Here is a 15,144-nt window from a genome sequence, read left to right on the forward strand (position 1 = left end):
AAATGTAAGCGGCAACTAGGCGGGGCTAAGAAGGTAACATGTGTTAATATGCAGGGATGTTGCTGCATATTGGCCCTGCTAAAAAATGGGGGTGATGAACCCTCTGTGTGGAGGCTTATGAGTATGTGTATGAAGGGTACACCACGGGGTCATTGTGGTCTCGTGTGGGTGTATACCCTGGCACAGTGTAGTTTGTCCAGGCAAGGCGTCGAGTATAGATGTCCTGCCGGCTTCAGTAAGGTTCACAGAGCATCAGTTGGCGGAATCTGATGTCGTCCCTTAGATTAGGAAGGACCTGTGAGTGAGAAGGTTACCACCTAGGTTTTCGAGCCAGTACGACGCACTGAGGACGTTAGGACATCCCGTGCCCTACGCTGGCCCTGTTGGTGAGGTGGCACTCGGAGAGTGGAAATGATCTGTCAGGTGTTTACAGAAGGGGGCCTCATCTGCTGATGCTGTTCCACGGAATATTATCATTCAGTCCCTCCGTGTGGGTGGACAGTCTGTAAATCCAGCGTTGTTCTTTGGACAGTAGCTGCTTCTCGTTGTCTGTAGGGTGGACAGGGATCTGTTCAATGACCGTCCATCTGAGGCCATTGGTGGTATGTCCAAACCTAAGGAAGTGGTCTGTGAGTTTGCTGATAGTCTTCTTGCACCGAATCGTACTTCTGTCTTCAGTGATTCTGGTGCGTATTTTTCTCGTGGTCATCCCCACGTAACGGAGCTGGCATGGGCATTTAACCAAGTACACTAGATTGGTTGAATTACAGTTCGTGTGCTTACGTTGGTGCCATGTTTTTCCGGTTTCCAGATCGAGGGTTTTGGTATGTGTTGTGAGGTGGCAGATGCTGCAGTCGCCACAGGGATAGTGACCTGTGACTTTAGGGAGGTTCCACACTTGATGTAGTGTGGGGCTGGTGATGGTTTCCGTGGTTCTCAGCCGCATGGAGATGAGTTGATCCCATAGGCTGCTCGATTTTTTTATAGGCGAAAAGGGGCAGGTCCCAGTCTCGTTTGCCCGTGTTGATGATTCTCCAATTTTTCTTGATGATTTTAGCCACTGTATTGGAGATAGGGTTGTACGTGGTGACACAGGTCAATGGTGTTGTTGTTTCTTGACGGGTCGGTGTTTCCAGGTGGGCGTCTCTATTTTGGTTCTTTGCCCGTTTTTTGGTCCTGTTGATGATCCTTGTTGGATAACCCAGTTGTTGTAATCTGTGGGAGAGGTCAGTGGCCTCTGTGTTGTAGTCCTCCTTATTGCTGCAATTGGGCCTTATATGTAGAAATTGGCCATAGGGTAGGTTCTCCCTTAGTGGTCGTGGGTGGAAACTTTCAAAGGCCAGTAGTGAATTTCTAGCCATGGGTTTGTAATATGTGGTGGTTGACAGTTTACCATTGGCGGCCTTGATCAGTAGGTCCAGGAAAGGTAACTGGTCTTTGCTGCTGGTGTACGTGAAGCGTAGGTGGGGATCACGTGTGTTGAGCCAGGTCAGGAAGTTCTTCAAGGATTCCTCCGAGCCTTCCCATATCATGAGGACGTCATCAATGTATCGACGCCAGAAAAGTATTGATTCCGTGAACGGGTTGTTGGGCTCGAGGATGTGTGACTGTTCCAGGTGGTAGACGTATAGTCCCGCCACGCTGGGAGCAAAAATACTGCCCATAGAAGTTCCGTTTGTCTGGAGATAGTATGTTCCCTCAAATTAAAAAAAGTTTTCTTTTAATGCCAGTCTGGCGCAGTCAAGGACAAATTCTCTTGGTGTGGTGTGTTCCCATTGTGAGTTGGTCAGAGTTCTCTCTAAGACCTTGAGGGTGTCATCTTGGGGCAGGCTTGAGTACAGGCTTTCAATGTCCAGTCCCACAAGTAACTGGGTTGTGGGGTTAAAGTCCAGGTCTTGAAGGAGGGACAGGAGATGTTTGGTGTCCTTGATGTAAGTGGTTGCAACTTGTACTAGAGGGTTAAGAAAAAAGTCACAAAACCTAGAGAGAGGCTCTAGGAGTAAGTTGCAGCCTGAGACAATCGGCCGTCCCGGGGATGGTCTTGTTTCCTTGTGTACCTTCGGTACTGTGTAAAAGTACGGTATCCGGGCTTGTGTGTTGCAGAGGAAGGTGGCCCCCTGTTTGGAGATGTGGTTGTTGTTTGCAGCTGTAGTCACCAGGTTGGTGATTGTTAGCTTGAGTTGGTTGGAAGGGTCGCTGTCAAGGCGTCTGTAATTACGGATGTCTTCAAGGTGTCTCTGGCACTCTGCTCGGTAAGCTTGGGTGTCCTGAATCACAATCCCTCCGCCTTTGTCGGCGGGTTTGATGGTAATGTTGTCATTGTCTCGGAGGGTTTTCAGAGCTGCCCGTTCTTCTTGAGATAGGTTGTTGTAAGTCTCTGTTTGGTTGGTTTTCTCTACTTCATTGTAGACGGCCTGCTCGAAGGCAATGATTTCTACAGGTATACTGGAAGGTGGAGGCATGAATGTTGATTTGGGTCGTAGACCCGTCTCATTGGTTTCCCTTGTGTCATTGTTGGTGTCTTGTCTTTCAAAAAAGGCGCGGAGCTTCAGCTTCTGGAAGAACTCAGCTAGTTCGGTGTGTAGGAGGAATTTGTCAACTCTCTTGGGGACAAAGGAGAGGCCTTTATTCAGTACTTTTTCTTCAGTAGTGGTTAAGTCTATGGAGGATAGGTTGAAGACCAGGGAAGGTGTGTCTAATTCCCTGGCTAGCGGCTTGTGCTTGGTTGTTGTTCCTTGCCCTTGTTGCGGGTGTTGGCGCTGACCGGTCCGTCTTCCTCTGTCCAGTGTACATGGGGTGTCTGTTGTGTATTTCTTCTGCGGCCTCTTGTTTGGCCTCCCTGCCCTGAAAAAGGCGGTCTGTAGGGTTGGCCATAGAAGTTCTGGTGTGCTTGGTGGTACAGGGGTGGCCATCCGAAATAGGGGTTCTGTTGTGGGTGGTTAAACATCGGGGGTCCATAGGGCCAGTTACTTGTGGGACCGGACATTGAAAGCCTGTACACAAGCCTGCCCCAAGATGACACCCTCAAGGTCTTAGAGAGAACTCTGACCAACTCACAATGGGAACACACCACACCAAGAGAATTTGTCCTAGACTGCGCCAGACTGGCATTAAAAGAAAACTTTTTTTAATTTGAGGGAACATACTATCTCCAGCCATACGGAACTTCTATGGGCAGTATTTTTGCTCCCAGCGTGTTGGGACTATACGTCTACCACCTGGAACAGTCACACATCCTCAAGCCTAACAACCCGTTCACGGATTCAATACTTTTCTGGCGTCGATACATTGATGACGTCCTCATGATATGGGAAGGCTCGGAGGAATCCTTGAAGAACTTCCTGACCTGGCTCAACACACGTGATCCCCACCTACGCTTCACGTACACCAGCAGCAAAGACCAGTTACCTTTTCTGGACCTACTGATCAAGGCCGACAATGGTAAACTGTCAACCACCACATATTACAAACCCACGGCTAGAAATTCACTACTGGCATTTGAAAGTTTCCACCCACGACCACTAAGGGAGAAACTGCCCTATGGCCAATTTCTACGTATAAGGTGCAATTGCAGCAATAAAGAGGACTACAACACACAGGCCACAGACCTCTCCCACAGATTACAACAACGGGGTTATCCAACAAGGATCATCAACAGGACCAAAAAACGGGCAAAGAACCAAAATAGAGATGCCCTCCTGGAAACACCGAACCATCAAGAAACAACAACACCATTGATCTGTGTCACCACGTACAACCCTATCTCCAATACAGTGGCTAAAATCATCAAGAAAAACTGGAGAATCATCAACACGGGCAAACAAGACTGAAACCTGCTCCTTTTCGCCTATAAAAAACCAAGCAGCCTACGGGATCAACTCATCTCCACGCGGCCGAGAACCACGGAAACCATCACCAACCCCACACTACATCAAGTGTGGAACCTCCCTAAAGTCACAGGTCACTACCCCTGTGGCGACTGCAGCATCTGCCACCTCACAACACATACCAAAACCCTCGATCTGGAAACCGGAAAAACATGGCACCAACGTAAGCACACGAACTGTAATTCAACCAATCTAGTGTACTTGATTAAATGCCCATGCCAGCTCCGTTACGTGGGGATGACCACGAGAAAAATACGCACCAGAATCACTGAACACAGAAGTACGATTCGGTGCAAGAAGACTATCAGCAAACTCACAGACCACTTCCTTAGTTTTAGACATACCACCAATGACCTTAGATGGATGGTCATTGAACAGATCCCTGTCCACCCTACAGACAACGAGAAGCAGCTACTGTCCAAAGAACAACGCTGGATTTACAGACTGTCCACCCACACGGAGGGACTGAATGATAATATTCCGTGGAACAGCCTCAGCAGATGAGGCCCCCTTCTGTAAACACCTGACAGATCATTTCCACTCTCCGAGTGCCACCTCACCAACAGGGCCAGCGTAGGGCACGGGATGTCCTAACGTCCCCAGTGCGTCGTACTGGCTCGAACACCTAGGTGGTAACCTTCTCACTCACAGGTCCTTCCTAATCTAAGGGACGACATCAGATCCTGCCAACTGATGCCCTGTGAACCTTACTGCAGCCGGCAGGGCATCTATACTCGACGCCTTGCCTGGACCAACTACACTGTGCCAGGGTATACACCCATATGAGACCACAATGACCCTGTGGTGTACCCTTCATACACATACTCATGAGCCCCCACACAGTGGGTTCACCACCCCCATTTTTTAGCAGGGCCAATATGCAGCAACATCCCTGCATATTAACACACGTTACCTTCTTAGCCCCGCCTAGTTGCCGCTTACACTTAAATAGAGAGGGTGCCCTCCCTTTGCAGTGCACAGATGGAGCGCGACCCCCCCAATGGGTTAGCACTCCCCTAAATAACCGCACATTTGCATGCACATATTAACAACTTAGACATCCAATTGCACCTTGGAAATAAATAGAGAGAGTGCAACATACACCTGCATGCGAGTCTTTCTTCCATTTCCTCTACTACAGGCACCTCCTCGAGACAACAGGAAGCTGAATACGCCCCATGACTCGTGCCTAGGCCAGAACACCTGACCCAGCTAACAAGCAACACCTGGCCCTTCCCACAGGTATTTAAGCGCTCTCTACACTGAAGCTCATTTCTTACGGAGCCTCTGCCCGGACAACAGGTTCATTGAGGGTCCAGCGACTTTGCGCAGTAAGTACCTGAACTTGACCAAGCTAACGGTACAGTCACCTTTCATGCTGCCCCCGGCCGTGTCTGTGTGTGCATCCTTTTACCGTTACCTTTTTGGGTGCATATCACCCACCTCCCCCAACAGCCTTTTTCCTTTTCTTCCCCCTATTTAGAGTGCATATGGTCCTGGCCCCCGGCAGAGCTCCATGCTGAGTTGTTCGCTATAATCAGGTGTAAGCAACTCCACTTTACTGTTTTCACCAACACTGGTTAGAGTACATAGGCCTAATTTCACACACAATAACGCATATTGTGAGACCGACCACTCTTTCACTGCCCGCCACTGACGCCAACACTACCGCCTTGTCCGTGGTCACCTCTAGGCACCTAGTACGGCCTCACTATAAGCTTTTAGCACACTACTAGGAGCCTTTACTTAAATGTTATGTCTGTCCCCTTTTTTTACCCCCTACAGGTACAACCCGAGAGGAAACACCTCTTGCACATATAAGCACCGTAGCGTGTGCTTTACACACAGGGCACTGACAAACTCATAACAACCCCTGTAACACCCCACACATATAAGGTCCTGACGAAAGCCAGTAGAAGAAAAGGCCTGGCTGAAACTAGTTGACCGCACAGGACGTCGGAGGCCATAAGCCTACCGTGCACGTCCGATAGCCTTTGTTTTTATTGACTGCCTGAAGCCCACCATTAAAACAGTCTTTGGGACTCCAAGGACAGTATTTTAAACCTCACTCAGAGCACACCCACAGCACCCTCACGAACCAAAAAAAACCCGCTCCGCAGTAATCTGGCCTCGAAGCACACCTGAGGTACACTCGGTACCTCGGGTGGGGCCCAATGATGAAGCATGCCACCAACTAGGTTGGTGGGTGAGGGCTTTCATAAAAACCTAATGGTTTTTCCCCCACCCGCAGACATACAAACAATTTAAACAAGAGCTAGTTCTGATTGATTACTAACAGATAAACTGGGGAAATGGACTAGCCTCTCTAGTTCTCCTCTCTCCTCTTGATTATAACACTTTGAAACAAGTGGCATACAACACAAATGATCACATGACTCCACAAAGGTTATGACATGAAAACTAAAACGTTTTGCAAGGGTGGTGTCTTTTGGGTATGTCAAGGCAGAGCATTGTATGTCACTCACTTAAACTTTAGTCATATGCATTTATATTAAGTGTAGTGAAAGCCAACTGTAACCGCCCAGAAGAAACCAAAGGGAAAACAACAAAATTGAATTAGTCATTTAAAAAAAGGTCCAGGACACACGAAAAATATTATTAAGATACCAAAGGGGAGGGCCATTTTGTGACGAGCCTAGGGGCATATTATCAAGAAACGGCATTAAAATTATTGCCACTTTAGCGGCAGAAAACTGCCGCTAAAGCGGCGATAATGGGCTTGACAATATGCCCTTGAGAATTCCCATAGAAGCCCATGTTCTGGAGTCAACATGGGCTTCTATTGGAATTCTCTGCGGCATATTATCAAGCCCATTATCGCCGCTTTAGCTGCAGTTTTCTGCCGCTAAAGCAGCGATAATTTTAACGCCGTGCTTGATAATATACCCCTTAGTATGGGTAAACAGGGAAGTTAACTCCTTTCCGAGGATATGATCTTGTTTTGAATCTAAATCTGACAACAATTAGGAACTTGCAAATTCAGTGCTAGTAATGTGCCTTCTAGGCACACATTTGAAGCGGCCTGGAAATGACAAAATAAAGCTATTAGCACGGTACTGCTTATTGGGATTAGACCTGTTTTAGTTCAGCCTGTTTTGTATCCTGTCCTTCACTTTTCCATAGCGACCAAAAGCATTGGATACACATTCCACTTTCCAGTGGCTGCGAAAGCTCTGATAAACTTCATCACCATGGAGGGGGTGGCAAAATCTTAGGGGCATATCTACAATGACGGCGATAATTAAACGCAAAGCGCGCTTAGCGCTTTGGTATTTATTGCCTTCTATCTCTGGAATTTCTCGCCCTGGTAATGCGTTATTAACAACGCGTTACTCCATGGCGATAAAAATTCCAGAGATATCGCCGTTTTGCAGGGAACATCGCTGGTTTTCCAGCGATGTTCCCTGCAAAACGGCGATAACCTTGCTGATACGACAGACAGGGTCGTATCAGCATAATCCACCCCAATGCTAGGGATAGGTAAGTCTGCTTTTTAGCAGACGTTAGTTTTTGAAGAAAACAGCGGTTTTCTCCAAAAACTAACGTCTGCTAAAATGCTGGGGCAGCCTTGTAAATATCGCGATGTGAACATCAGCGATATTTACAAGGTTGTCCTGCCCAGTGACGCCCACTTTGCATCTCATTAGAGATGCAAAGGGAGGCGTTGTGTAAAAGGGTGCTAACATGAGCTAATGCATGTTAGCACCCTCTTGTTAATAGGGTGATAGTTTTATCTCCGCTTTTTTGGCTTTAAAAGCCAAAAAAGCACAGATAAAGCCCTTGTAAATACGCCCCTTAGTACTGGTGCTGGCAAACACAGCAGCTCCATAGAGCAAAGAGGTATGCAGTGCTGAAATATTTCCACTTCACACCCAAATTCCTTTCATTTCACTTTTATGACTAGCAAGAACAGTCCATTGAGTCACGTGGTTACAACTCTGTCCTGTGCACTAAACAGTTGGCAGGCTCAATTCCCAGCAATGTGAACGCTGACTTTCATTCTTCTGAGGTTGAAGGAAAATGCTCTCCAGAGTATCAACGTTATATATAAAACCGTCAGTTTGTCACTTTATTGTTTGTACTGTAGCCGTAACTCTAGTAACCGTAATATATTGTCTTGGTTCCAATGTGTGGCAGTGGAGGCCCACTGGACGCCATTTTGGATTTTTCATGCCATCACTTATGCATGCTTCTTCATGACTGATTTTAAGGCGAGACCGTCTTTAGTGCAAGGTTTAATGTTACAGAAAATGCAGAGCAGAGGCACAAAAGCATGTCAAAAGTCTCTTTCAACTGTCCTCTTTCACAATGATCTCCACACCTGTTCCACGTAATTAAATCAGTCCTGCTTGCCCTGTCGTTGACATCTACCTACACCTGTCATGTCAGAGACAGACAGACTCAGTCATGGCATTAGACAGCCATGTGTTAGAAACATGCATGTATCTTTCATGAATTATGCATTGTACCAGAAGAGCAAACACGTGTTTTTTAGGTCTCGCCTGCGCCAGCGCTTTAGCGCTGCTCTGGCGAGAGCTATTGAAAGTGGGTTTTGGAAGTGCAAACTAGTGCTTTTCAGGCCGCCAACTACAGTGCATGTGCGCCGGGCGCGCGCACCATTTGTCAGCCTGCTGATCACTTTCGTGGCCGCTTTGATGTTCTCAGTGAGCCGCGCGGCCACTGAGAACATCAATGCGGCCGCGAAAGTGATCACCATTTGCCAGCCCCTCCCTTATCCCACTTCCTGCTTGTTTTAGTCCTTTTCCTGCACAAGGTCACAGGTTGCAAGCCACCCACATGCAGATGAATCCAACTTCGGGGGCAGGCAACACTAAAATAATCTTGACAATGCCATGAATAATGTATGTCTTTGCAGGAGCCCCCTCCACTCGACTCACAAAGGGGGGAATGTGGCGCTTACAAAGGAAAGACCTGTTCTTTGTTGCGGGTTGTCTCGCACACAGTTACACTGCCGCCCCGTCGGCTGAACGCAACATGGCGCGTGTGCTGTGGGTCGCGCCTACAGGAGGGGGCAACTTTAGATGGAAATTCAAGAGCAACTGCAGGACATGGAAAGTGGGTCGGGGCTCCTAACAGCCCCCGCCTCTTAAATCCAGTCTTGTAAAGGAAAAGCTCACATCCATGACAATGTTCAACTTGCCTTCCCGCCCACGTTGTAAATAATACACACTAATATTTTTATCTCAGGGCTATCACAAAGTGCATTAGAGACTGGAAGTCTTAGGAGCTGACAGGAACAGGCCTCTTAACTCGCTCGAGTTAACAGCTGTCACCCTCTTTTTACTACTGTTCATATATAACCACACCACAAGCAAAGATGGTCAAACCACACATACCCAACACTCAACCCACCCACACACATACCCCTGAGAAGACTCACACCTAGGCGCACTCAGCAACACACATCCTACACACTTCCAACGAAAAAACCTACCAGTCCCAGGAATCCCTCACATGGTGTGATAACAAGCGGCACGCACAACCACTCCTTGTGCCTAATGAACCAAGCATTGGCATTGCCAATAGGTCTCGCCTTTGGGACCTTATAAGTGTTTAGCCATTCAACAGTTGCATAACTAAACACTTATAAGGTCCCGAAAGCGAGACCTATTGGCTATGCCAATGCTTGTTCTAGATAACAATTAATATGTTGTAACTGGAGCAGAAATGTTATCTTTGTATTACCTTTTATACAACATAGATGCAAAATAGATTCTTTACGTTTGGATACAATTATTATTTAGGTATTTATTGCATTTTACATCGCAAAATTATTATTAACGTTATAAAGAAGTGCTTTAATTAATACTGTACCCAGTTTTAGTATTCTTATAAATATCGATTTCTTCTGTTATGTATTGTTTTAAAGACTTTTTCTGAGAAAAACATTGGCAATTACTGATTGAAAAACTGTTAATCGGTTCATGTGTTTGCAGACACAAATGGTAAACATATTTGTTCCAGCAATATTTTATCAAACTTTTATGTTTTGATATGATTTTGAAAGTGACTATAATAAAAGCAGCAATATATGAAGTAGGTATGAAATTTTCCCATGATGAGTTCTGTTGTAGCGTGTTGCAAATGCTGGGGCAGAGCTATTTGCTTTGAGGTTCAAGGTACTTTATTTATTTGCTTGGATTAATTAAAATCATTGAAAATCATCACAGGATAATCGATACGCATAACAGACAAAGGATATAAAACGGAGAATGCCATAAAGCCAATTTCATATATATCAGCATTTAAGACTACAAACACTTGCTCCATAAGGTAATTATTTACTATGCTTTAAAAGTTAATACAATCTAATATGTAATGAAAAATGTGTTAAAAAATAATTGTTTTGGCCTTTCTGTCTCCAAACATTTTTTGAGGGGACAACCCCTAAACTCCCCCTAGTAGTGGTTGCTCACTGTGCTTGCTCGCTTTTACTTTGTTCTCTCTGATTCACTACTTGTGTCTATTTTTCGGTGCTCTCTGAAGGAATGTCTATGGGTACATATTACTGAGTGGGTAACTTGGTGCTCTTTAAGGTCATCATCTACTATTTTCTGTGCTTTGAAAGTTAATACAATTGAATATGTAATGAAAAATGTCCTGTAAAATTCACTATTTTGGTCTGTCTTCTTCAAAACAATTCTTGGAGGGGGACCCCCCCCCCAAACCCCTCTAGTAGTGGTCGGGCTTGCTTGCTGCACTCGCTCGTTATGCACCAGACGGGGGCTGGTCTGGCAAAATTTGCCAGGGCTGCTTTCGGTTCCCAGTCCGGCCCGTGGCACGTTTCTTGGTGGAAGTCTGGTGTGGCTGTTGATACCTGATGAGAGACAGAACGAACCACATCAGCCAATTCTTTGCAGTAATCCAAGATTATGTTGTCTGTGATATTCAAAAGGGCATTTTTTAGGCATAGCAGGTAGTCTCATTGCCCTGACGATTACAAATTCATGTGATGATATTCCTGTATTTCTGTCTGAGGTACTTCATAAGCTCACTAACACCAAGGTTAAAGCATCTGGCCACTTTAGGAAGATTGAAGCACACACGTTTTCCAATTTGGACTTAATGGTACCATTCATTCGCGCCACGATACCTGACGCTTCTGCTATGTAACTACAATGTAATCTTTGCAAGTACATTCCTGTGATTCTCATGTTTTCTATGGCCGGATCATCTAACTCTATTCAATAACTTTGGTGCAAATTTATGTTATTGGTGAGATCCGCCTCATATTTTTGTCAATTGATCATGCACCAACGCTGCCCTTAGTGTAACTTCCTTACACAGGCAAATTAATTCTTTCTTCTGGTATTTATTTAAATGTTCCAAATCCAAACATCCCCTTATCATCTCCTCCAGTTCTACCTTTAGATTTTATATCTCTAAAGGTCTCTCTCTTTCTGTCTCTGGTTTCTCTGGTAACACTACAGCCTCAATCTTCTTCTCTCCTATAGCGTCCTCAAGCCATGCTGGTATGTACCCCTCACTAGTAACATTTAAATCACGATTGGGGTGTAAAGACCAACACCTTCCTCCATCCACCAAGGCTTGCAGAGTTTGTGGGCGCTTTGGGAAGTCAGAACAAATCCAGACATAGCCGCTGGCTGTGTTTCTGACCTCACTTCTGCTGATGTAGGAGCACTTGCAACTACTCAGGATGCAGTTGGGGCATTAACAATAGGTACTGCAATGTGGTAGGCACAGCAACCATAGTTGTACTAATGGGGACTACAGCTGGTGGTCGAGCCATAACTGGTGGTACAATCTGCAAGATTTGTAAGGGCCGTTCAATTGGTGTTAGACTTGGATCCACAGGGGCAGTAGCCACTGCTTGACTAGTACTGAAACTCAAATCTCCTTGCTCAGCAAGGGAAGTATTTGGTGGAGGGGGTCTGAAATTCGACATCTGCTCCAATATCTCACCCCCTGAATCAGTATCTGACTCATTCCATTCTTTCTTGATGGGAGACTTATTATTTTCCTTACTTGCAGCTTCCGAGGTAAGTACTGGATATAACCTAGTTCCCTCAGTAATAACTTTCCTCCACCTATGCTATCCCTCATCCCATTCAGCATTTGCATTGACCTGCACTGCTCGCTCAGTTCTCCTCTGGTACTTTTCCTTTTCCTTTTCCCTCGCAACTTTCTCCCAGACATTAAATGCCTCATATTCAATGTGTCGTGGTGGAGGCTTCATTTCATATCATTTTTCCTACAAATGATCCAGGACTCTGGTGTTAAATATCCCATAGCTATGAAAAACTCAATGCACCCTCACTCTCAGTAATTCTACTCCACTGTTACAGCCGAGGCCGTGTTCAAATCATGTTCCGTAGTCATAATTTATGCAGGAGTAGCCTTGAGAGGTGCCTCCTCTCCCTTACATACTAGAATAGTTACGTCCCCTCTCACCATTGCTTAAAATCCTTAAAACATTTAATGATAGCAATTTGATTTCAGCAATTTTTTTTTATCAAAATGAATGTTATAATTCTATTCCGTATAAGTCAATTTCCAGCAACCCAATAACATTTCAGCTATTATTACTCTTGAAACCAACTACCAAATCCAAAGACAGTATTCACTTTTTAAAGATGCAATCTCAGCATGCCACTGTGAGATTACCAACCAATCCCAGTGTGAAAGCACAACAATCAACAAATTCCAGCGTAAATCACACTCCTCACAAAGCTCACCCTCCTTTACAATTTTCTTCGCATTCACATAACTGTTAAATAACTTCTTGTTTGCTCTACTTAAAGAATCGTGGTATTACAACCAGTCAAGTATTTTCCATTATCGCAAGTGAGTTATTGGCCAGCAGGAAATCACCCAAATCAATGCAGTTTCCCCCATTTTGCAAATAGGTTCCACTAACAACAACCAGTATTAGTCAATTACAAACAAATCTCAAATAACTATTTTACCACTGTAGGTGATGGTACCTCACACACTACTCCTAAATCCTACAAAAAACTTTAAATGTTATATTATCCTGGGATATTTCGAACACAGCAAGCCTGAAATCTTAAACATCTTTTCTTCAACCTCTTATTAATTCTTTTACCATTCACTCGCACACCCTAAAAAAAGAATACAGCCCACTCATTTTCCCTATTAATACTCAAACTGTTTAAACCGCAGTCGCCTTTGAGTACCTCCTTGTCAGATCTTCAAGTTCTTGGAATCAGGATTTTTAAGCAAGGTATGGGATTTATTTTATAGCTCCTTTCAGGCCATAAACCCTCTCTCTGCTACCAGATCTGCCAACCCCTAAAATGTGGGGTGCCAATTGATGACCACTGCAAACTCAAAGCACCCACATCAGCATCCTCCTTTTCTGGTGCCACTCCATCTCCAGGCAAATTGGTCTTTGCCACCGTATTAGAATGGAGCTGTAATCAAATGCATTTCAAATGAAATCATCAATTTTCAGTATCTTAGTGTTCAGTCAATGATGAGAGGTTTGGAATTGTTGCAAATCTTTATTTCTCATTAAGAGATTAGTAATTGTTTTTGTCCTTTTTATTCAGATCAGTCAATTTACAGAAATATCGAGAACAGTTTTGTTAGTGTCAGCGTAAAATAGGCAAAACCAAAGGGGATGATGGACGGAGCACTCACCCCCAGTCAACTGATCTGGGTTTAATCCATCATCATACTTTAGCTCACTCCACCACACCAGTTCAGACATGGCCATATGCAAATCAGTCTGACATTGTGCCTCATGGTAACAGTACAGCCCGAACTGCTAAGCCATGTCTTCCCTGGACCGGAACCAAGCATCCTGGGACCGGTTTCTGGCTAATCAGCCATCATCAGCCAGGCTAGCTTGAATCCAGTGGCAACGTGAGCAAGGGACCCACGTCTGGGCATACCCTGCCAACTTAGGGCAAACAAAGCAAAACCAAAGGGGATGATGGATGCAGTGTTGAACATTGCAAGCACTCACCCCCAGTCAACTGATCTGGGTTTAATCCATCATCATTCTTTAGCTCACTCCGCCACCCCAGTTCAGACATGGCCATGTGCAAATCAGTCTGACACTGTGCCTCATGGGAACAGTCCAGCCCGAACTGCCAAGCCATGTCTTCCCTGGACCAGAAACAAGCATCCTGGGACTAGTTTCTGGCTAATCAGCCATCATCAGCCAGGCTAGCTTGAATCCAGTGGCAAGGTGAGCAAGGGACCCACGTCTGGGCATACCCTGCCAACGTAGGGCGAACAAAGCAAAACCAAAGGGGATGAAGGACGGAGTGTTGAACATTGCAAGCACTCACCCCCAGTCAACTGATCTGGGTTTAACCCATCATCATTCTTTAACTCACTCTGCCACCCCAGTTGAGACATGGCCATATACAAATCAGTCTGACCCTGTGCCTCATGGGAACAGTCCAGACCTAACTGCCAAGCCATGTTAGAAGTTAGACTTCCTATCTTGAAACAGTTTAGGAGGTCAAGTACTCCAGTATCTCATGGAAGTATATACGAAAAACATAGCGTATTCGCAGGATAAATATTGGAGTAGGGACAGAGAATATTCCCTCTCCAATAATGCTGTCCATTACGGGTCCAATCACTCGCGGCTTCAGGGTTCTCTCACTTTGGGCCCTGTTCTAGTCGACAACATAATAGTCTGCTGTTGGTTTGAATTAACAAATAGAATATTCACCAAGATTTATCACTCATTATGCAACGCTGCATTGTGCAGTTTTGCGTGAGAATGTGTTGCGCGGTGTTGCGGAAGAACCCTGTGTCATGGATGCACCATATTTATCATACGGCGCACAATGGCGCAGGGCTCAGAGATCACACAGTGTGACACAAAGTTGTTGTTTTGGTGCAATGCTCCATAACTCAAATTCACCCAACGTGAAACAAGGTGGAATTGCAGGCCAAAACACACCTTTGCGTGCCACAAGTCAGCATTGCATCAGATAGGAGTGCAATGCTTTGCGGAAAGGGTTAAAATGTCATAGTACATGGCACAAGTCTCTGTGGACCATTTTGCACCATGGAAGGCGCAACAGGAAGTCAGGAGACCACAAAGACAAATTGTTATGTTAGCCTGTCATAACTAATGTCTGTTCTTTAAAATGTCTATCATTAAATGAAGAATTGTAACTTTTATCTCATCATCTTACAGAGGAAATGATATCATCCCCTGTACAGCAGAATGTTGATGACAATCAACCTGACCTTGACTCCACCCTGC

This window comes from Triturus cristatus, chromosome 3_1, assembly GCF_964204655.1.
Source record: "Triturus cristatus chromosome 3_1, aTriCri1.1, whole genome shotgun sequence".
NCBI lineage: Eukaryota > Metazoa > Chordata > Amphibia > Caudata > Salamandridae > Triturus > Triturus cristatus.